The sequence below is a fragment of the Sus scrofa genome, chromosome 6, assembly GCF_000003025.6.
Source record: "Sus scrofa isolate TJ Tabasco breed Duroc chromosome 6, Sscrofa11.1, whole genome shotgun sequence".
In the NCBI taxonomy this organism is placed as follows: Eukaryota; Metazoa; Chordata; class Mammalia; order Artiodactyla; family Suidae; genus Sus; species Sus scrofa.
In genome coordinates, this window is record NC_010448.4 from 111,357,173 (window position 1) to 111,381,410 (window position 24,238).

A 24,238-nucleotide genomic window follows, 5' to 3' on the forward strand; every position below is an offset into this window, starting at 1 on the left:
TATATACAATAGATAGAAACAGTCACATTTTCTAGCCACTTCTCAGGGAATCATAGAATACTCATTTTATTTGTGAGGAGTTCAGAAAGGAAAGTGTAAAAAGCAAAGGAAGCATCATCCATGCACATATTTGCAAGTCATTGGTCTCAAATGAGAACTATTCTGATTTCAAAGTCGTATCAGAGTATCCTGCATATGTCAAACTGCGCCTTTTTATTTTTTTATGTTTACTTTATTCATTTATTTAAAAATTTTGTTATGATTGATTTACAATGTTCTATCAATTTCTGTTGTATAGCAGTGACCTATTCATACATACATATATATATATATATACACATTCTTTTTCTTATATTATCCTCCCATCATGTTCCATAAACTGCACCTTTTTAAAGAAAAAAATTCAGATTAGTCTTCCATTAATTGATTCCTCTTCCAAAATTCTATGCAAGATCTGAGATTGAAGTTTATGTTTAATTTTAAGTTGCCAAATTCAATTCGACAGTATTTATTGCCCCTCCGATTCACTAAGAACTGCAGGGGATAAGCAGATGTGGTAAGATGGTCTGTGCCCTCAAGGAGTTTCAAATTTAGTAGTGGGAAAATAAGACAAATACCACGTAATTACAACTACAAGGAAGAAAGTGATAAATGGTGCAACGCAGTGGTTATCGACCTTGACTGCATATTGGAATTACCTGGGGAGCTATATAAAACACTGGAGGTTCCTTCCCAGAGGTTCTGATTTAATTGGTCGGGGGTGCAGCCGGGGGACTGGGATTTCAGAAAAGATTGCCAGATGATTCAGACGCACAGCCAAGGTTCAGAACCACTGGCAGAGAGCTTCCAGGAGACATCCAAGAGACATTTTGGCTTGGCTGGGAGCAGAGAAGGCTTACATAGCATTTGCAAAGGCCCCTGAAAAGTGGGCAGAGGATTCCAGCAGGCAAAGCAATTTGGGAGGGAAAGGGTGATGTTTGAGGAGGAGGAGAAGCATGACAATAGCCACAGGGGCGGAAAACTGCTGAGTGGGTATTTAGGAGCCTTGAGTGTTCCACTGTGCATGCACTGGAGAGTCATGTGTCCAGGAGAACTTGAGCTGAGAGGCAGGTGGAGGAATAAGAAGTGGAATAAGGTGTGAAGGGCCCTAAGCTGCAGGTAGGACCCGGTTCAAGTTCGGTTTTTCTGGTTTTTTGCCAGACATCCAGATCTTTTCTTTTCTTTTCTTTTTCTTTCCTTTTTTGGGCCACTCCTGTAGGTATATGGAAGGGCCCAGACCAGGGGTCTAATCCGAGCTGTAGCCGCAGGCCTAAGCCACAGCCACAGCAACTCAGTATCTGAGCCTTGTCTGTGACTCACACTCCGGGCCACGGCATCACTGGCTCCTTAACCCACTGAGCAAGGCCAGGGATTGAACCTGCGTCCTCATGGATATTAGTCAGGTTCCATACCGCTCAGCCACAACGGGAACTGAGTCTATTTGTGATGGGCGAGGAGTCCAGAAGAAGACAAGAAAAGGAGCTAATTGTGAGAGAAAGTATGAATTAAATAGCTGACAAACTTGCCATCTTACAGATGCAAGAGGAACATTGACGATAATTCCATTCCATCTGTTTTCCACTAGAGGAGCCCCTAAAGGAACCGACCTGTGACGACTAGTCAGTGAGTTGTCGAGGTCCGAGGTCAGCCAGGTGTCCAGGTGGAGATGTCCAGCGGGCAGTTTACAAACAAGTCTGAGGCTGAGGCGAGAGGTCAGGGAAAGAAGTACAATTTGAGAATAATTTTCAGGGAGGACTTGAGGGCGAGGGAGGCGTATGGAAGGAAAAGGGAGAATGCTATTTAGGTGGAAAGAGAATTTTAGATCAGCAGGAGAGGCACAGAATTAGCGTCAGAGAAAGAAGAGAAGAATCAGAAGCATTCAGTGGTACAGAAGCCACGGAAGAGTTTCACGCAGGAGGAATCCACCTGCGAAAACCTGCGGATGGAGAGGTGGAGCCTCAGGGCTGGGAAGAGACCCTGAGGGCGTGGCTTGTCCGTTATCCGTTTCCATCTTCCTGGTTCCTGCCTGGGGGGCGGGTCCTGAACCGAGGAAGCTACTGCAAGCTACTTTCATGGGTCGGAGCGTCCTTTGTCGGATCTCACTTGAATCATTTCTCATCTATCAAAATACAAAATCGTTGCAGCGAAAAACAGAAAAAAAAAAAAAAAGTCGCTTTCGGAGGAAAGAAAACAGCCTCTGATTCTGAAATTGCAAGTCAGACTCGTGAAAAGATATTCTTTTCCGTGAAAAGATATTTACGGCCTTGCAAATGAAACGAATAACTTACAAATGAAGTCATAATTAGCTATCTTTCCAGTGTTTGTCATTTACCAATGAAAGCCAACAGCTTGGAGGCTGTGAGCGTGTAGCTAGACTATGGCTATCAGTTAATATATCCATAAGAGGGAGATTGAGAGAGGACGAATGAGTAAGGCGTTGGGGGGTGGATAAAAGGAAAACTCTGGATTTTCCCTTTGGCGAGTGGAAGCAGCCTGCTCCAAGCTCTTTAGTGGATCTGCTCAGCAGTGAGACTATCCAAAGGCATCCCCGCCTCCCAGAATCACCCCCCCCAACGCCGTATCTGCCCAGAGTTAATGAACCAGGACAGACGCTACCAACAAAAGAAGAGATGCTTTATTTATTATTCACTAATCTCCAAGGTCCCTGTGCTATTCAGAATTAACATGCTCCCTGGAAGAGTGGTTTAACACCTCCTGGTTTGATGGAGCCTTGCTTATGCTCACGCAGCATCTTTCTGAGAGCCAGGGAGGGGACATACAACAGAGGCCCCTGCCTGGCAGCCCTTAGATGTTTTTTGGTCCCAACTCCCACCCCAGTGTAGGAATTACCTGACAAGGGCTGCCTTGTCTTGCCTGTTTCTAGCAATGAGGAGTTCATCACCCATTCTGTGTTTAAGTGATTGTATAGCCTTTAGGAAAATTTTCCATGTGTTGAATTTTTCTTTCTTCGAGCAGCCGTCTTGCACCTGGTCCTGAGTCTTATCTCTTTTATATTCTATCATCCCCTTCAAGCTCTTTCTCTATTAACTATTTGAATTTGTATCCAATGACTGGAGTTTTTTTTTCATTTGCTTTATGAAATTAAAAAAAAAACTACCGAAATTGTAGTTATGTACAGAAACTAAAATTCTTTGGTATGAAATCTACACCCGTTTGGGGCCCTCCATTCCTCTAAAAGTGAGCTTGAAGTCAACACAAGCTTGGTGACTTTGTTTACCCATTAAGTTTCAAAAGTCTAGGCTCCTCTGAGCAGTTTTTTTTTTTTTTTTTTTCTCTTGAATGGAATAAGCTAGTGTCTTTGACCAGTGTCTCTCTGTGCAGGGACTTCCATTTGGCTGAGTGGAGCCAGTCTGTGCCACGATGCAAAGGCATCACTTTTTTCGGTGGTGCGCTTGGGTGATGTCTGTGCTTTCAGAAAACTTTAACAGTTGTCACTTGTAGAGGTCCATTTGCATCCACATCTCAGAACTCTTCTTGTCATCATCATCTTAGAGAGAAGGGACCATGCTAAATATTTTTCCAGATAGCAAAACACAAAGGCAGTCGCAAGTATTTGGTAAGTTCCCATTGAGTTGACTTGAATGGAATCTGCTTCAATAGGTTTTCCCTTTTCACCCTGAACTTACATTTTTCCTGTGGGGTACTAGTGGGGTTCCCTTCCACCACACAAGAAAGACATCGTTTGATAGTTTCTAATTCTGTGAAGTGTATTTGGATTATGTAGCACTTCTTTGCAAGACTAGTTCAAGAATTCTGATGTTATTTGAAAACATATATATATTTTTGAAATGGATCATACAAGAGGGAGAAAAGAGAGGGTGAGCAGCTAACGAGCAGACAAATTGGATCAGGAATCTATGTTAGCATGTTCCACAGGGCAGCAGGAGTTCCCATAGTTCAGTATCTCAAATCCCCAAATGCTTATTTTAAAAAATTTTTTTTTTTTGACCACAGCAAGCACAGTGCCGTGATGTGGGATCTCAGTTCCCAGACCAATGCTTGCCTTTTAAAAATCCTGGGTTCTTCAGAGTCTTTGGGCTATCTCAATGACTATTTTCAGCTGCATTTGTTCATCAGAGAATTAACATTGTTATTCTTGTCCACAAGGACTAAGAAATGAGCAAATAAGTTGCAAATGATTTTTTTCCCCATACATCATTTTCGAAGTACTTTTTCCTGATTCTTCTTACATAAGTTAAAATGTAGTGTGGCTTGATATGAGATCAATTTAAACTAGACACTGTTCTTTTTGGTTTAACAAATGTCCTTATCAGATCCAGCTCTATTGCGTTCACCCCTATAGGCAGTTCCTGCGAGTATCACGTGGCTGGTGTGGATTCATGGCTGCAGGTGGATTCCTGGGTTCCAGATGCATTTGTAAGTCCTTCTCTGTCCATGCTTGGCAGCCACTCTGTCAATCTACTTAATGATTGTTCCTCATGGCCTTTTTAGTGGGCATTTATGTAGATTAATGGTAGAAGTTTTATGTACAAATAAAATTTAACATGTCTTTCAAGTGTTGGGTTGGCATTTAGTGGATACTTTCGTGCTTACTCTGTAAATTGTAGGGCTGTTAATTTTACGGGAAGGCCAGTCCTTGGAACCAAAGCCAATGGCAGAGTGCCTCTCCTGGCCCCCTTAACCCTTCTGTTGAAACACAAATTTTCCTACCATTTCAATGAAAGGAGAGATCAGTAGATGACAGTCACATGAGTGTGGGGGATATTCGAGAGGTGAGTGGAAGAAAAGAGTATGAAAAAGAATGAAGGGGAGTTTAAGCAGAAGATTCTGGAATCTATGACCCTATAAGAGAGAGGAAGATTTGAAAGCAGAGATCTGAGGTTTTTAGACAAATTTATGAAACATTCTCTGGCAAATTTTGGGTGAAGACTTCTTACCTGTAATAGAGTATGGCTTGAATCCAGATGTTCTTAAACCTTGGCATGTAGATTTAGATGGGTTTGGGGGAGGACCAAAAGCCTTTTTTCAAGGCTTTTTTCCAATGTCATATTTTTCCCCACACAATGTTCTCCAGTTCCCCTGAAGATGGGCTCTCCTCCGCTCTCCTAGAGTGTTCAGGCCGCATTTCACCGTGGACAGGCTTGCTCATTATTCTTCATCTCCTTTGCTGTCCTGGGTGCTGCCTGAGGGCGGGCTGACCTCCCATCATCTTTGAGTCTCGGGCTGTACTTGGTGCAGAAGGCGCCCTCCAGATGCTGGAGTTGAGTTGCATAAACTGGGAGTGAAAGGGTGGGAGAAAAAGCAGGTCAACTTTGAAAACCTCTTGCATTTTCAAGAGCTGGAGATCACTCCCGAGGCCACCCCGGGGAAGGGACCGGCCATGCTCTGATGTGCGGAAGCTGCCTTTTTGGTAGAGGGGAAGGCTGTGAAACCCTGCCAGGGCATTTTTAAGAGGATGTCTTCTCAGAATTCTCAGCGCTCTTGGGCACAGCTAGGCGCTGAGGAACAGGGTGACTCTGTAGGGTTATTAGCAAACATTTAACCTCCAAGTGCTGAGGGTAGGAAAGGAGAAAGCCTGGAGGATGAGGCCAGCTCCGGGTGCCAGGAAAATAGGTCAGAATTCGGAATGGCATCTTGCATGTTTAAAGACTGTGCATCCTTCCCTAGGTAAAGTCTCCCAGATTGAGTGGGTAACATGTCTCTCCTCCCTTATTTCCCAAACCCTTTTAACCCTGTGGATCTGTGGAGTCCTCCAACAGGGGGGTTTTATTTCATTCATCCCTGGGTGCCTGACACCATATGCGAGGAGTGTGCAAATCCACCTGTATTATGCCACTATGTTCTTGTTCTGCCTCTACTCTGATGTTGCCATCCTGCCACTAGATGGTTGACTCTTGAAAGACAGTCCTTATTTTGGAATTTCTAAAATGCCTAGCACAATGCCTTATGCCGATGAAGTTTTTTTAAAAAGAGTCTAATACTATATTTTCAAAACTCTGATTTCATACATGCTTTAATTTCATACGCTACGTGGAGATCGAGAACATTTAGTTGTCAACATCATTTTACTAAATTTTATTCTATTAGTTGGTATTAATAAAATGTTACTACGTAAAAAAAATGATAGTTTAAAAAATCATAAAACGTCACCTAATCCAAGAGCTATAATGTTATTAAAAACTTCTGGAGTTCCCGTTGTGGCTCAGTGGAAATGAGCCTGACTAGTATCCATGAGGATGCAGGTTCAATCCCTGGTCTTGCGTAGCGGTTTAAGGATCTGGCATTGCTATGAGCTGTGGCATAAGATGCAGCTCCTGTTCAGCTCCTAGCCTGAGAGCTTCCATGTGCCTCAGGTGTGGCCCTAAAAAGCAAAAATAAAAATACAAAAAAAAAAAAACCCTTCCATCTTGCTATATATTTTTCTCCTGCCCTAAACCCTGCTTCTGTCGCATAGGTAATGATTCTCATAACATTCATGTTTATCAGTCCACTTCATTTCATCTTTTTTTTTTTGCTGCACCCTTGGCAGGTGGAAGTTCCTAGGGCCAGGGATCAAACTTGAGTCACAGTAGTAACCTGAGCCACAGCAGTGACAATGCCAAGTCCTTAACCAATAAGGACTTAGCCACCAGGAAACCCCTCCATTTCATCTTAAATACAGCTTTATCTCAATGTGTATATATATTATATGTTCTATTTAGTTGTATTTGTTTTTAGGTTTAAAAATCCTATTATCTTGCTTTTAGCTTTCTGGAACTTTCTTTTCTCTACTTAAAATTACGTTTCCAAAATGTGCTCATGTTGTTGCATGTAGTTGTAGTTTATTTTCATTACTACATAACATTCTATGGTGTGAGAAAACTACAAATGTTTTTTCGTTTTCTTGTCGACAGGCATTTGACTTGTTTATTGTTTTTGCTATTATAATTTACCAGTGTGAACCAAGAACAGTTATTTGGGGGTGCATCCACTAAGGGTCTTCAAGTGTTCAACTTGGCAAGACAATGCCAAACTCTTTTCCCAAGCGGATTAGCCCTTATTCTCTCACCAGCCAGCTGTGAGTTTCCCCCGAATCTGCTTTCTCCACAGCCCTGGGTATTGGCCGTCTTCGCTTTTTTCCCCCTTAAATAATCTAGTGGGTATGAGATAACATATGACTTTCCATTTCTCTGCTTTATAATGGGGATGGGACTCAGGGTAGGTTTTGCCATGTTGCTTGTTGAACTGCATTTACAAGGAACGCCGTAGAAGATGGAGCCACAGACTTTGAGAACTGGATGGGATTTTATAGGATGGGTCATCTGAGAAAGCCAAGGACCAGAGAGCAGGAGGCTTGCAATCTCTCTCTCTCTCCTGCCTTCTCTCTCTCTCCGTAGGTATAAGCATAAGTCATTCTGTATCTATATCTGTAGCATCTGTACCTTTATCATCTATATCTATGTATCAAATCTGTATCATCTATACCTATGTCACAATTGTGTGTGTGTGTGTGTGTGTTGTAATTTATAAAGTACCAACATATTGACATGTTAATATGATCACAGTCCTCGTGAAGGGGAGGCGGAGAGCAGGGGAGGAAAGGAAAGAATAAAAGGTGGTGCAGGCAGGCAGATTTAGTCTCTCTAGAGAAGTAACGGAGGAGTATCTGCTCTGTTAACAGACTGTGGGCTGTGGGGACCATCACCAACTGGAGAACATCATGCCAGAGGACCTGTGTGTGTGAGCCTGTGAGTGTACACATGTGTGTGGGAGGAAGGGATGTGTGTAAAGGAAGAGAAGGATGAGAGAAATTTCTGGAGTTGGTCAGGAACCACAGATTTGGGAAGGAGGAGAAGTGAAGAGGAATGAAGGTTTCAGTGCTATTGCCAGGACCCAAGCCTTCTTTTATGGTTCACTGAGAATTAGCATAAAGGCTTGGGTCATCTCTGAAGTCCTGTTGGAGAACTGTGAGGTGTTTTCTTTAACCTGACAAAACTCTGTGATGGAGCCAAATGGAATCTATACCATGACAGTATGGTATTCACATATACCGTAAAAACTCTAAGCATTGTAGTTTGGAAAAAAAAAAGCAACCTGTTATTAAGATCATCATCATGGTCTCAAAGAAAGAGTAAGATATACATGCTACATGCACAAAATATGATGGAGATTTGCCTTTTCAAGTACAAATATCGCCTTATGACCCATAGTTCCCTTTCAAAACAATTACAATTATAGAAACATAGTATGCACTGGATACTTGATGTATGTCAACTAATAAAAGACAAATAAGAAAAATATTATGCTACTGAATCTCAATATTAGCTCTTGGTCTCAGGGCCAGTAGAGTCCTTCTGATGTGCAAAGTCATTTGAATTTATTTTAACTTCGGTGCCATTTTGGAATTCTGCAATACCATGGGAATAAGAACCCGGTTGTATTCAGCTAGGCTGACATTTCTGTTGTCAAATCCGCTACCTCAAGCAAGTTGCAACTATCTTTCTTGATACTCCTCTTAGGGCCTATATATCTATTCGTTTACTTATTTAATGTGACATTTCTTTTCGTGGCTACTCTTTCCATTTCTGGCTATAATAGGAAATCCTTCTTTTGTACACCAAGTGATACATGCAATAAAATAAAAATCCATTCCTTGGATGTTTTAACTACTGCATCCACTTAATAGATGTCTCTTTTACCCTGTAATAGATGAATAAAAATATGCGTCACCAGGTTTCTCGGGACCACCCATTAGGAATCCCTTGAGAAGCACCATCTCAGATAATGTGAAATGTGTTTTCAGGGTGCCTGCTCCTGTTCTGAGGTCTCCCTTTCCATTTACAAAATGTCAGGTGCGATGACACAGAGGATCCTAGGCCCAAGTCGACGTCTGACCTCGTGCATCCTAGAGTTCCCTGGTTTTAGAAACTCCTTTCTGCAGTGGCAACCCCCTCATTTCTTGTTATGTACAATCTCTTTCTTGCCCCTCCTTCCAACAATCTGTCAGGCAGTCACCAATTTTTCTTCCCTGGCAAGGCACTGTTACCAGTAATTGCAGACACCATTAATAAAATGGGCGAGAGGGGGGGCGAAGGGGGAGGAAAGAGAGACACAAAGGGAGTAAGTATTGTACACAGCCCGCGGGCTTTTCCCTCCCACACATATGATTCACTGTTGTTCCCCGCCTCACGTGGGAAAATATTGTCCTGCTGAAAAGACACCTTGAAGGCAGCTCTGCCTCAAAGATATCACATATGCATATTAATAACCCACACTTTGTAGTGCCTAGAGTTGTTTTTAACGAAGCAAGCTGAAATACACCAGCAGCTTTCTCTTCTCCTTCTGTGCGCTGCTCCATCCTCGAGCATGGGCTCCGGTGGCACCTGCCCTCAAAAAGGAGAGGAAAGAGGCCTGGGGAGGAATTCTTTAGGACTGAAACAGAGAGGGAGGGATGCTTAACTGGACCACATCTGTCCATCTTCTAGGAAGACCAATGTTTTAGGACAAGTTTCAGCCCAGGAAATGGCCCCACGTGTCAGTGAGAGATTCAGCAAAGACGTACCGATGAGAGAAGGACCTAGAAAGTCAGAGGCAGACACAAGAATATCCGAGAGAGGGTCTTTGTTTGAAGATGCACTAAGATTCCTCAAACCCTGCGAAGACTCCCTCCCTACCCCCACCCCCCATCTTGCCTGCCGCTCCCCCATTTTCCTAGAGGACCTCACAGCTTGCTTGTTTGAGGAGAACTGATTACCCCTGTTACCTGGGCCAAATGGAAACTTGCATTTCTCAGAACAATAGAGCATAGTCTACCAATCCAGTTCCCACTCCCTGGGGTCCTTTGCTTCAAAGAACAGCTGAGGCTTTTGGGCTTGGCAGTGAGCAGCACTGCCTAATGGATATTTGGCTTCCCTTTGTTCGACCAGCTCCAGTGGCAGGTGTGGTCTTTCTTAAAGACTAGTTAGTTGGTTAGAACATGATGCTAATGAGACCAAAGTAAATATTTTTGATATGTGGTGGTTTAACTTTATGTAGAATAAATCTCTTCCCTGGTCACAGAATTTACTCACAAAGAGAACTAGTATTCTGGATCACCCAGTCATCAGCACTACTTGGAAAGCATGGACAGAGCCTAAGCTGGTCCCTTCTTCCCATTCTGGGAGGAAAGACCTTGTGACCTGTCACATCTTACTTTAGTAGTCTTCTAATATTCTCAGGGTTTTGTTTGTTTGTTTGTTTGTTTTAGGGCTGCACCCATGGCATATGGAAGTTCCCAGGCTAGGGGCTGAACAGGAGCTACAGCTGCTGGCCTAACACCACAGCCACAGCAATGGCCAGATCTGAGCCGAGTCTGCGACGTACACCACAGCTCATGGCAACACCAGATCATTAATCCACTGAGCAAAGCCAGGGATTGAACTCCCATCTCATGGCTACTAGTCAGATTTGTTACCACTGAGCCACCACAGGAACTCCCTTTTCTCAGTATTTTAAGGCTCTTCTCATCCCAATCATCTTACACATGATGGCCAGTTGTAGCTCTACTCAGGTCACTTTAATTAATGGCTCCGATATTCAAACCCAGTTCTTTGTATTTAAAGCCTTCTGAGTTTGATCCTGGGTTTTCCTTCTGTGTGTGTATTTTTTTTTCTTTCAGGGCCATACCTGTAGCATATGGAAGTTCCCAGGCTAGAGGTCAAATTGGAGCTGCAGCTGCAGGCTTATGCCACAGCCAGAGCAATGTGGGTTCTGAGCTGTATCTGTGACCTATGCCACAGCTTGCAGCAACACTGGATCCTTAACTGACTGAGCAAGGCCAGGGATCGAACCCAAATCCTCATGGATACTAGTCGAGTTCTTAACCCACTGAGCCAAAAAGGGAACTCCTGGGTTTTCCTTCTAATTTTGACTCTTAATCCTCCTTACCATTCAATGTTTCAATCAAGTTGGATGCTCCATTAGCCCTCAAATTATTACCATTTTTTTTCTCTTCTCTGCATCTGTTCTTCTGTTATTACCCCTTGTGGGAACACCTTTTTCCAACTCTGTCTCTGAACATTCTTTTATTTCAAGATGCTATTCAAATGTCACCAGCTCCATGAAAATTCTTCTGTTCTCACAAATGGGGATAAACTCTATCCTGTGAGTATCTCTTGACTTGGTTTGTATTTCTTTTAGGGCACGTGTGATTTTTTTCCTATAATCATCTATTCCTTCAGTAAATGTTAATTGAATACCTGAAAGTGAAAAACATTGTGATACATGTGAGGTTGAATATGAGCATAAGTAACCTCTTTGTTTTAGTTAAGGATATGCCAGCTACTCTAAGAAACAAATCCTAACATAGAGGGATTTAACCTGACAGTCCAACATGGTGTTACTGGTTGGCTGGAAGCTCTTTTCTCCATGTTGATTCAAAGACTTTATTAGCTTTTTTTTCTTTTTTGGCTGCCCTATGGCATATGGAGTTCCAGAGCCACAGTTGCAACACACTGGATCCTTAACCCACTGTACTGGGCAAAGGATTGAACTCAGTGCTCTGGAGATACTGCCAATTCCTTTGCTCCACAGTGGGAACTCCAAGACTTTATTAGTTCTATCTATAGACTCTAGTTTTATCTGTCTATGTTATCTATTAGTTGTTTATAATATAGACAACAAATTAACTGCATTACCAACTAGCCCCAACTTGCTGATTAAAAAAAAGAAGAAGAAAAAAAATATTATCTCACAAATGCTGTGGATTGGGGATTTGGGAGAGGTTTAGCTGGGTGGTTCTGACTTTTGGGTTTCTCATGAGGTGGTAGTCAAGCTGCTGGCTGGGGCTGTATCACTTGAAGACTGGACTGGGCTGGTAGAACTGCTTCTAAGATAACTCATTCACAGTCCCGACTTCCTGCCCATCAAGTAGCCTCTTGGTATAACAGCTGGCTTCCCCCAGGGGGAGGAAACCCAACAGAGAGTAAGATAGAGACTGTTTGATTCTATTCTAGAAGTGAGGATTAAGTTCCAGCTTTCAAGGGAAGAGTATTGAAATATCTGTGGACCTATTTTAAAGTCACCAGAGCATGGGACCAACGCTCCTTTGATTTTATGGGCCTCTCCATCTCCTAGGGCCCAGATTCTTTATCTTCCAGCACAGGGAAGATGAAAGCATGGAGAAGGCACACTAGCTTCTTAGACACACTGATCTGAAAGTGACACATATGGTGTCTAATCTCATTTCATTGTCAAGTAGCCACTTGGCCACCTCTGGATCCAAGGGTGGCTAAAAAATGTCATCTGGGACTGAGCAGCCATTTCCCAGTGACAGCACTCTGTACCCTCTGTCTTGCCCCAAATGCTAGTTTCTTCTGGGCAAGGAACGTCTTGTCCTTTGTGTCCCCAAATATACAAACAGCACAGGCCTTGTGTAGAAGAAATGCTCTTTAAATATTTCATGAACAAATGAATACATGAGTGATGGGATGGTAGCATTATTTTTCTGTATATTTCAAAAGATAAACCTAGGCTTGCTTGTTACTAGAATCCGCACCAACTCTGCTACTCAAATCCTGTTTACACCTCAGTTGTGGCCTATGCACCTATGCTCAGAACTACCTAGGCATGATGGTTCTCTTGTTATTTCTTATGAATTATTTATCTTCCCCCCTATGAACTTTCTTCAAATGGCACATTGCAAAGGACGAGTTTTTCACTAAAGAACATTATATAAAGGCAAGAAATGTTCAAAGCTTCTCTGCATCGCTATACAAACAATTCAAGTAAGATGCTGCCAAATGCTGAAGTGATGGGATCACAGGGTAGCAGAGGTAAGAAATACATTGTCATAGCAACCAGAAGACCTCAGTTGGAATGACTGTACTTCAACTTAAAAGGTAGTTCTAAGAGCTTAAATACACACAGAGAAACGGCTAATTCTATAAAGATGTCATTTAAATACAGGAGGATCTCTTTAAACTTTTCAGAGTGAATATAATTTGGAAGGAGTATAATGTGGGAAAACATCAAAGAAGAGCATTAGTGAGCCTTTACCATAATGTTTAATAACAGCATAATTTATGTTAATTGTTAAACTCTACTCATTTATTTACTGAAAAATAAGATGCTGTTCATTTGGGAATTATAATGGTGATGCACACTGAAGGTAGAAAAATTGAAAAATGTAGAAAATATAAGAAAAAGAATGAAAAAGACTTCCTACTACTCTAAGTAAATAAATTTCTATATATCTATATCTTCTTTCAATCATATGTATATTAGAAAATTGAGATTGCTTATGTATTTTCATCTAGTGTATTTTTACGTACATTATCTCATAAACACTTCCCCATTTCTCTAATATTCTTAAAACATTATTTAGTTGCTGCATAATATTAATAATTTAGATTAATCATAAATGCATATAATTATTCCTATACTGGTTGACATCTTAATTGTTTCCATACTTTTGGTATCAAAAATAATTTTATTTTTTATTTTTTTTGTCTTTTTGCCATTTCTTGGGCCACTCCTGCGACATATGGACGTTTCCAGGCTGGGGGTCCAATCAGAGCTGTAGCCACCAGCCTACACCAGAGCCACAGCAATGCGGGATCCGAGCCACGTCTGCAACCTATACCACAGCTCATGGCAATGCTGGATCCTTAACCCACTGAGCAAGGCCAGGGATCGAACTCGCAACCTCATGGTTCCTAGTCGGATTGGTTAACCACTGCGCCACGACGGGAACTCCCAAAAATAATTTTATAACTGACACTGTGGTATAAGCAGTATTTGTCACAGTGGGTGCTGGATAAGTGTTTGAAGAATAAATTACAAGATACAAATCCTTCTGCACTTCTTATTGATTACTGATATTACATTCCTAGAAAATGAATTATTATGAATTATCTGGAAGATTTCTCAAACTTCATTCTGAGCATTTGGAATAAACTTGGCTTCTAATACCTGTCTTGGAGACTATTTGATGTGATGTCCAAGTAATAGTTTTTGAAACACGTGTGAGGGATTTGGAACAGTCTCCTGTGTAGCCTCTGATAAGTTGATGGCACCTGCTGGTGTCTGGTGTCTTTTCTTATTGCCCCACACTAAAGCCTTTCCTTGAATTGACGACACCCTCTTTCACCCAGTAGAATATTTTGTCCCCACAACCACCCTGGAAAGCCAGTGGGCCAATTCTCCTCCCTGCTATCTTACAGCAAAGGAAAGAAGACCCCGTTTGTGAGTAAAAATTCAACCCAAGGACCTGAAGCTTTGTCTGGCATGTTTGTTTCCAGAATATGTGCCAAAGACCCAGGATCCTCTTGCATTGGCTCCTGTTTCTCAAGATGTTCTTTGAAAAATAAATCTGAGCAGTATGGAAGGCTGATCTTTTTAGTAGTGTGGGCCATTTCTTCTTTTTAAGAGTCTTGAGGGACAGTATTATTATGATCATGATGCAGTTTTTATTGCGTCAGTAGATGTTGTAGCTTTTTTTCAGTTTTCATCCTAAAAACCCTCTGGGAAATGACTGTGACACCTGCTTTTCCTTTGCTTTCAGGATGCGTGGGAGAAGCAGGAATACAGCAAACAGTTAAAAAAATCCATTTTAAAACCTTTGTCTTAATAAAAAATAGAGCAACATTTTACAAAAATTTTACAGAACTATTTTGGAGGCATAATGAGGCTTCTAATGCTTTAAGAAATGTACCCTCTTCTGCTAGCCACGTGTAAACCTCAGGGGAGCCTTGTGACCCCTCAGAGTCACTTGAGGGAGTAACAGGTCCCTCTTGGAGTTCACCATTAATAACACCTTATTGAACCCTCAGGTTAGTCTTGAAAGATGTCAAGTGAGTGTGTGAATTAGACCCAGTCATTTAAAATAAGCTTTCGTAACCCTGGCTACACAGTGGATATATCTGGGGAGATTAGAAAAAAAAAAAAAATGCGGATGTCTGACTCCATCCTGGACAATTAAAGTCAGAATCTCTTGGGGGGCGGGTAGGAGCAAGTGTCAATAGTTTGTAAAAGCTCCCATGTGATTTTAATGTGCAGCTAGGGTTGAGGCCCAGTTATGTAAACTGTGTGAGCATCTTCCCAAGGAGAAGAGATGGAAGGATGAGAGGACTCAGCAGGTGGGTGGATGGAAGGTGAATGGATGAGAGCAGTTCTCAGAAGTTTCCCCGAGTTATTGAGGATATAGATTTTGAATATTTTAAGATTTAGATGTAAAAAACCCAGCCCCTGCAATCAAAGGACAATCTTTTTTCATCAAGAGGATGGTGTGAGTCTCCCAGTTGAAGATCTGTAGGAGATTTGGGGAAGAAACACAGCCCCACCCCAAACCACTAACCTCCTTATCTGGGCTTTAGACAATCCATTAGACTCTCTCCCTTGAGTTGCCATTAATAACCCGTATTACAAAAAGCCCAGAGTTCCCATTGTGGTGCAGTGGAAATGAATCCGATTAGGAAACAAGGTTGCAGGTTTGATCCCTGGCCTCGCTCGGTGGGTTAAAGATCCGACATTGCCATGAGCTGTGGTGTAGGTTGTAGATGTGGCTCAGATCCTGAGTTGCTGTGGCTGTGGTGTAGGCTGGCAGTTGTAGCTCTGATTCAACCCCTAGCCTGGGAACCTCCATATGTTTTGGGTGTGGCCATAAAAAGACAAAAGACAAAAAAACACAAAAAACAAAAAACATAAAACAGCCCTTCCAGGGAGTTCTTGCTTTGGTGCAGTGGATTAAGAATCTGACCACAGTGTCAGTTGTGGAGTTGCTGTGGAGGTGAGAGTTAAAGAATTTGACATTGGTGGAACTGTGGTAGGTTGCAGCTGTGGCTTGGATTCAACCCCTGGCCCGGGAACTTTTATATGCCTTGAGTGTGGACAGAAAAAAAAAATCCCTTCTACTGACCAAAATTTTAATATAATAGTGAGTTTACCAGGCACCAAAAAGATTTGAAATCCAAACATCAAACAGTTAAGGGTTGAAAAGGCAAATATTTCCAAGCTAGACCTCAAGAACAACCTTTGAAGCAATTAGCAATAAAAATGCACAAATATGTCTTTATGATATAATGTCTCAAGTAAACCCAGATTTCAGTCTCATTCATCACCCTTGAGCCCAGCACCATATACAACCCCTTCTAGAGCTCATGGACGACATAGCTTAGGCTCCAAGAGTCTGTTGTCTACTTTTCACAACTCGAAGGGCAGGCAAATAAGCTCTGACTTGGAGAAGCCACATAGCAATGGGGTGGTTGGCTGTTTACAGCATCTCCTTCCCCAGGCTCTGGATTTCAGCACAGACCTAGCAGCCTAGACTTCCTTGCTTCTGGAAGATGGGTAACAAATTCAACCAGGGCTGCACACAGCTCCACCATATATCTGCTCCCTCTCTCCCCATCCCCACTGGCCTCAGTTCTCTTCTTAATTGGAAGCACTCATCACTTTCAACCAAGGCATTATTTTTCTTAAATTTCATTTCTCTTGCCTCTAGGGATGTTGTATACAAACTTATTAATGAAACTGTTGTGTGATGTCACTGTGGCTCTTGCACATGTGGGGTGATTTTCTTAGTTTATAAAAAATTCAAAATCTAAAAAGTGAATCTAAAAAGTGGGAGTTCCCATTGTGGCTCAGCAGGTTAAGAACCTGACTAGTATCCATGAAGACACAGGTTTCGATTCCTGGCCTCGATCAGTGGATTAAGGATCTGGTGTTGCCTCAAGCTGGGGCATAGGTCACAGATGTGGGTTGGATCTGGTGTTGCTGTGGCTGTGGGGTAGGCTGGCAGCTGCAGCTACTATTCTACCCCTAGCCTGGGAACTTCCATATGCTGCAGATGCAGACCTAAGAAGAAAAAAAATTTTTTTTAAAATTGCCAGCAAGAAACCTCTGAAAGTGCAAGGATGTAAAACCAACTTGTGGTTAAGTTGCTTGATCTTTAGCATCTTTTGACCTCATCATCTCACTATGTTGAGGCATATAATTTAGTGTCACATCAGTCACTATTAAAACAATTGTACAGGAAGCCACACCATGCAAGGAAAAAAAATCAGGATGTCTCCTCTCACAGTTTTGCCATGGTAATCCCTTTGCCAAAAAAAAAAAAAAAAAATAGCTTTACCATCTTCTTATTCATCCCTCATCCCCTGAAATCTAGAATTTTTTTTTACATGAAACATATACATCTAACGTGTAAAAAAAAAAAAATCTGAATTATTGATGCAGAAATGACTACTTTCAACACCTGCCAAGGGGTGGAGCTGCAGAACCGCAGACCACAGGTGGTACTGCATTTTCCATCCCATCAGTACCGCATTTATCCATCATTTAGGCAGATCACTCCTTTGTCACTTTTCCTTATTTAGTATTAAATTCTTAGCTCTTTTCTTTCCTGGCAAATTTACCCTGAGTATAAATGGATGTAAATTCCTTCACAATTCACCCCTGTAAGATCTAGTGAGGACAGAGACTTAAGGACTCAGCCCTTGAAGAATCTATCTTGATAAGACGTGCATAAAATGTAGAGAACTCAGCGGTCAGAAAATGATGATGCAGAAATTTTGTTTCTTAGGAAAGGATCACTAACTTTAACAAGTTTGGTTTTAAAACTTTGTGCAAGACTGCTGCTTAAATAAAAATACAGGATTGATGGAGAAAATAAAGTTGTCAGATAATATAGCCTAAAATTCCTGGATTTGAAGGGATACAGTGAAAAGCCCAGCCTTTTCCAGTTTTTATTCCCTAAGCATGTAGATCAATGCAGTTCTATGCTTTTTAGCTGTCATCACATCTAGTTGATACTTAATCTGGATTTTAATATTTAAAAGCATACTCAAGATCTTCATTAGAGCCATAAAAATGAAAGCTAGGCTAGTCCTTGCAACTATGACAAAGGTATTTATGGTCTTATCATTGCACGTAAATTAGAGAAGCGAATTTTGAGATTTTGAAAAAGTGCTCTCATGCTCTTAAATCAGAAGCAACTGGTGTCACCGTTAGGTGGCGCGCTGCAGCCACCGATTTGCTTAGGCTGGCTGGAAGCAAGCTATGCCACCAAGACAGAAATTTCTGGGCCCTTTCTTTGACCTTCCTTTTAACCATTTAGGACTGCAGAAGACAGTATGTAAGGAAACTGGCAGCAGGACTTTTTATGCACCTCTGACACACTTTAACCTTTGGTTTTAGCTGCAATGACTGCTTCTCTTTGCTCCTCTGCTGCCTTAGCTCTTCCTTGCAGTTGCAGGATTTGCATTGGCAGCTACACTGAACATGTCAAAACCTGCATTCTATTTGGACTGAAGTCTCTTTTTTTTTTTTTTTTTTTTTTTTGTATTTGCAACATTTACAGTGTGTCAAGAGAATGAGTCTAATGGGAGGCTGTCTTTTATGAACAAGTGCTGTTCTAGAATCCCATCCCTGCCTTTCAGTGTTGGGAGAAAGTAGAAAAAAATAGTTAAAATAGGAAATCATGGTAATTAGTAGGATTCTCAGCATCTGCCAATGTAACACTTTTCCTTTAATTATGTTCTCTAATGTGTAACCTTCACTTTCCCAGGTCACGCCCACTAGAGGGACAAATTGCAAAGTGCAGTTAACAGGAATCAGGGTGGTGATCCCTGTCTTCGGCTCCAGGTTTTCCACCCTGAAGAATCTGGGCCAAGTTCCTGAGCTGCCTGCCCTACTCCGGACTGTTTCTGGCTGCACTGGCTCCTTTCTTTGGAGGCCACTATGGCTTTTCTTCACCTGACATTCTTTCTTTCTTTTTTTTTTTTTTTTTTGTCTTTTTGCTATTTCTTTGGGCCACTCCCGCGGCATATGGAGGTTCCCAGGCTAGGGGTCGAATCAGAGCTGTAGTCTCCGGCCTACGCCAGAGCCACAGCAAGGAGGGATCCGAGCCGCGTCTGCAAACTACACCACAGCTCACGGCAACGCCAGATCGTTAACCCACTGAGCAAGGGCAGGGACCGAACCCGCAACCTCATGGTTCCTAGTCGGATTCGTTAACCACTGCGCCACGACGGGAACTCCTCAATTTTTTAATGTTTACATTTTTTTAGATGATTTTTTGGTTTTGGCCATGACTGCAGGATTCAGAAGTTCCCAGGGCAGGGATGGAAGCCGAGCCACACCAGTGACCACATCAGATACTTAACCAGCAACTCCACCAGGGAACTCCTCACCTGCGTTTTCCAAAGGGCTGATTGAAACATGTGCTCAGGGTGTCTGATGTTCAGAATTCTAGAGAAGTGCAGGCAGCTTTAAGGTGCCATCTTCATCCTTGCACTTCTCACTCATGAAAGTACCTTGAAATAAACATGTTACAAAACTACTGGTAGGAAAACTACTGTTGACCTGGTGCAAGACTGAAAGAACAAAGCCCTCAGAGTTTGCACTGTATTTGTGGGTCTAAGACATTTATTTATTTATGTCTTAGCCACCAGTCCCCCTTCCTCCTTCCTAAGAGTACCCTGAATTGCCTTTGGGAAGCCACTTTCTCTCATTCTCAGGTATGTGGGATTGGGTACGATTAAAACTACCTCTGGAGTTCCCGTTGTGGCGCAGGGGTTAATGAATCCGACTAGGAACCATGAGGTTGTGGGTTCAATCCCTGGCCTTGCTCAGTGGGTTAAGGATCCGGCATTGCTGTGAGCTGTGGTGGAGGTTGCAGATGCGGCTCGGATCCCGAGTTGCTGCGGCTCTGGCGCAGGCCGGTGGCTACAGCTCCAATTAGACCCCTAGCCTGGGAACCTCCATATGCCGTGGGATGCGGTCCTAGAAAAGGCAAAAATACAAAAATAAATGCATAAATAAATAAAAAATAAATAAAACTACCTCTGATTCCAGAGTTGCTCTGATTGGCCTAAAGACTACTTACTCCATTTCCTCTGACCACTGTGATTGGTTCAGTGAAAGACCTTTAAACCAATGAGGGCCAAGAGACCTTAGAAGACATTGGCTGTGGATACTGGGAAAGAAAAATATAACCTTCTTCCCAAATGCTATAGAAGACCTTCTCTCTTCCTCTGGATGATGAGGAGTGAGAAAGTAATGATGTAAGAGTTGGAATTTGGAAACTTTTGGAGGAAACTGGTGCCAGGGAGAGGCAGACAGAAGTCAGCCCTTGGCAGTTTCTTTCCAGCTGCTGGATCCAACTTCACCACAGCTTCCTCTGGCTTCTTCAGCTACAACTCCCCAAATTTCCTTTATTAAATCAATCTCAGTTGGGTTGAGTTTTGGGTCACTTGCTCTGTAAAAGGTCTGTCACCACTGAAATTATGCAACTTGAATAAAACGTTCTTATGGCTGGGGGAAATACTGCATGGTTTCCTAAGATCGGATTTGAAAACTATTATTGTTATTTCTCTTTCTTCTTCCTTTTTTTTGGTATTTTGTCTTTTTAGGGCCGCACCTGCAGCATATGGAGGTTCCCAGGCTAGGCGTCGAATCGGAGCTGTAGCTGCCAGCCTACACCACAGCTCACTGCAACGCTGGATCCTTAACCCACTGAGCAAGGCCAGGGATCAAACCTGTGTCCTCATGAATGCAAGTCAGATTCATTTCTGCTGAGTCACGACAGGAACTCCTGCTATTGCTATTTCATTTGTATTTTCAAGTCTAAAATTCCTAAACCTTTCAAAGCTTTGCATATTTACCACAACCTCTCTCCATATGCAAATCTAGAGTGGAGCTATTTGATAAATTGCATTTCCAGAAAGATGTTCCATCTATCAATTAGGAAATGGCCTTTCTTTCACTTACTATAGTAAAGTAATTCAATGCTTGGCACATAGCTCATGCTCATGGAATGTTTAAGAAATGAGGTTTTCTGGTTACTCGAATTTCTGATTAATTGAAAATTAATTAAAAACTACTCCCTTCAACACACATAACCTACTATTTCCTTTCCGTAGAAAATCTTTGTAAAATATATAAATGCACTTTCTTTCCTTAGTAATTACAGGAGAGTGAGCATAATTGCATTTTTGATGATTAAGAATTTTACAGTGCCTCAGGGTTATCAGAGTATAAATTCTCATTGTACAACATTTTACATAGAGCAGTTGAGGAAGCTGGGCTAAATATAGATTGATCCTGGGACATTTTCTATAAGTTTATTTTTCAAAAACTCCAAAATCTACTAGTTTTCTTGTCCCTGGACTTTTTCTTTAAAATAAAAACAGTTCCTGAAGAGTTCCTGTCATGGCTCAGTGGAAACGAATCTGACTAGCATCCATGAGGACGCAGGTTCGATCCTTGGCCTCACTCAGTGGGTTAAGGATCCAGCATTGCTGTGAGCTGTGGTGTAGGTTGCTGACGTGGCTTGGATCTGGCACTGCTGTGCCTGTGGTGTAGGCCAGCGGCTAGAGCTCTGATTCGACTCCTAGCCTGGGAACATCCATATGCCATGAGTTCAGCCCTAAAAAGACCAAAAAAAAAAAAAAAAAAAAAAACCTGCGAAAAAACTTAATTAAGATTTTGGTCAGCTGGAGTCTTGTTAAGGGAAATTTTATTACTTATATATAAATAATAATATATAATTTATATTTATAATAATGTATATTTAAGCCATTTAAACACTGATGTCCGTAATTGTGCAATAATATATATTATTAACATGGGGCAAGATTGAAAATGGACACTAGGGGAGTTCCTGTCGTGGCGCAGTGGTTAACGAATCCGACTAGGAACCATAAGGTTGCGGGTTCGGTCCCTGCCCTTGCTCAGTGGGTTAATGATCCGGCGTTGCTGTGAGCTGTGGTGTAGTTTGCAGACGCAGCTCGGATCCCGCGTTGCTGTAGCTCTGGCGTAGGCCAGTGGCTGCGGCTCCAAATTGACCCTAGCCTGGGAACCTCCATATGCCGCGGGAGTGGCCCAAAGAAATAGCAAAAAGACAAAAAAAAAAAAAAAAGAAAGAAAGAAAATGGACACTAGGGAAAAATGGGACAAAAAGGACCTGATATTGATAATAAAAGTTTCAATGATGAGATTATATTGGGGGTTAAGTTTTATTATATAAAGCCTCGGAGAAGCCAAGCTGACTGGTGACAGTGAATTCAAGAAATGGATGCATTAACTAGATGTGAATGCACTAGATGACTCATGGGTGTTGATGCCAGTACATCCAGCAAGTAGGAGCCATGGTCCCTTCTTGCTATGCTTCTTTTGTTGAAAGATGGTCCAGAATTTCCAGATCATCATATATCCTGTGGCTACAGCCAATTCTGTTTGGTTATATAGAAAGGTTGATATGGAGGGAACACATCCAGGAAATACAGAATGTTCTTTGTTTTCCCTAGATTCATCCTTTTGAGTTTCTTTTCACCACTAAGCTGATAAGCTGTAGAGGATTCAGGGATTTGAGATCAAGGCCATGAGTCCCTTTATTCCTATCAGAGATGATTAGCAGCCAGAGTCTGAGATCAGAGGGTGATACACCGCATGGAGTGTATGGGCTGAATTTTGTCTCCCCCCAGATTCACCTGCTGAGGCTCTCTGTCAGCAACTCAGAAAGTGACTGTATTTAATGACAAGGGTCTTTAAAGAAATAGTTAAATAAAAATGAAGTCATTAGGGTGGGCCTTAATCCAATATGAATGGTCTTCTTCTTCTTCTTCTTTTTTTTTTTTTTTTGTCTTTTTGGAGCCACACCCATGGCACCTGAAGTTTCCCAGACCAGGGGTCCAATCGGAGTTATACCTGCCAGCCTACGCCGGAGCCACAGCACCACCAGGTCTGAGCCACATCTGCGACCTACACCACAGCTCCTGGCAACGCTGGATCCCTAACCCACTGCAACCTCATGGTTCCTAGTTGGATTTGTTTCCGCTGCACCATGACGGGAACTCCTGAATGGTGTTCTTATAGGAAAAGGAGATTAGGACAGGCAAGTACCGAGGGAAGATGATGTGAAGACCAAGAAAGAAGACAGCCATCTATAAGCCAAGGAATAAGAGACCTCAGAACAAACAACCTTGCTGACACATTGGTCTTAGAATTTTAGCCTCTAGACTATAAGAAAGTACGTTTCTGTTGTTTAAGCCATCCGGCTTGTGTTATGGCAGCTCTAGCAAAGGAATACATAGAGATGTCCAAGAAAAGAGTAGGCCAACCACTGGTGTGTTTAGCCAAGGATGGGATGGAGAAATTGCAGGTCAAAGCAGGAGGATGTGAAGGGGCCTATCGAAGCATCCAGGAAGCAATATCAGGTTGCAGAACTTGGAAACTCACTGGCTGGGGGGCAGGTGGTAGTGGGTCCCCTCCTTTGTCTCAATCCCCTTGAAGTTGTAATTCCCCTCTTCCTACCCCCTTTCCAATATCTTCCAGTCATCAAGAGGCCATATCTGGTCAGGTTCAGAAACTGGCAATGGTCGAGTTGTAAAAGTCTGTTTTCATATTTTTTTCCAGCCTAGTCTGTTCTTGCTAGGGTCATCTTTCATGTGAGTTGATATTATTGACCTGCCATCTGCAGGGCATGTACATTGAGTTTTATTTACAGCAGTGATGATGAATTAAGCTTGAGTTAGTCAAGTCCTCTCACCAGTCTCTGCTGTACATATGGCTTTGCATTTGTGGAGAAATGACAGGTTTTCTGGAAGAATCTGCATTTGCTGGAAGACTAAGATTGAGACACAGACCAAAATTAGGGGACCAACTTTGCTGCTTTTCTTCTTTGAAAAATCAGCTTTTACCTCAGTCATTCCTCGATTGCACCATGCTATGCTCATTTTAGTTACAGATAAAACGTTTTGCTCCCGAGTCAGTCAGCCACCACTGAGCAGAGTACATGGGGATTATGGAGATGAGTTCGATAGAGTCTGTAATCTCAGAATCCCACAGGGGAGACAGATAGGAGACAGATGAGAAAGGCTTTGAAATGTGCTATAATAAAAGTATGAATAGATTTCATTAAGAGAAACAAAGGCAAGAGAGGATGTCTCCACCTTGGGAGGCATCTGGAGAAGGAAGAGATTTGAATCCAGCCTTGGAGGGGGATGGAAACCCATAACAGACACAGACAAGGGGAAGTGCGTTTCAGGAGGAGAGGACAGTCTGAACACACACACAGAGGCTGGAGAGCAGGCCCGCTCCAGAACAGAGAATAATCCAATGATATGGGTGCGGGGATGGGGAGGTCAGTAAGATGAGCAGGTGTGGCTCAGGGGAGGCTGGAGGTGGAGACTAAGTTTGACCAGGGATGGCTGCAACTGCCAGGTTAGAGGAAGGTGGGAACCCAGAAAACATCTTTGAA

At 42.3% G+C, this 24,238-nt stretch overlaps 1 long non-coding RNA gene across 1 annotated transcript in view; it reads left to right on the forward strand.

Moving 5' to 3' along the window:
• The window catches only part of LOC110261186, a 35,482-nt gene continuing 12,301 nt past the window's right edge, over positions 1,058-24,238 (forward strand). Inside the window, exons 1-2 of the long non-coding RNA XR_002345074.1 lie at positions 1,058-1,158; positions 4,364-4,437. This is a non-coding gene — a long non-coding RNA (uncharacterized LOC110261186). The remainder of the gene's footprint in view (positions 1,159-4,363; positions 4,438-24,238) is intronic.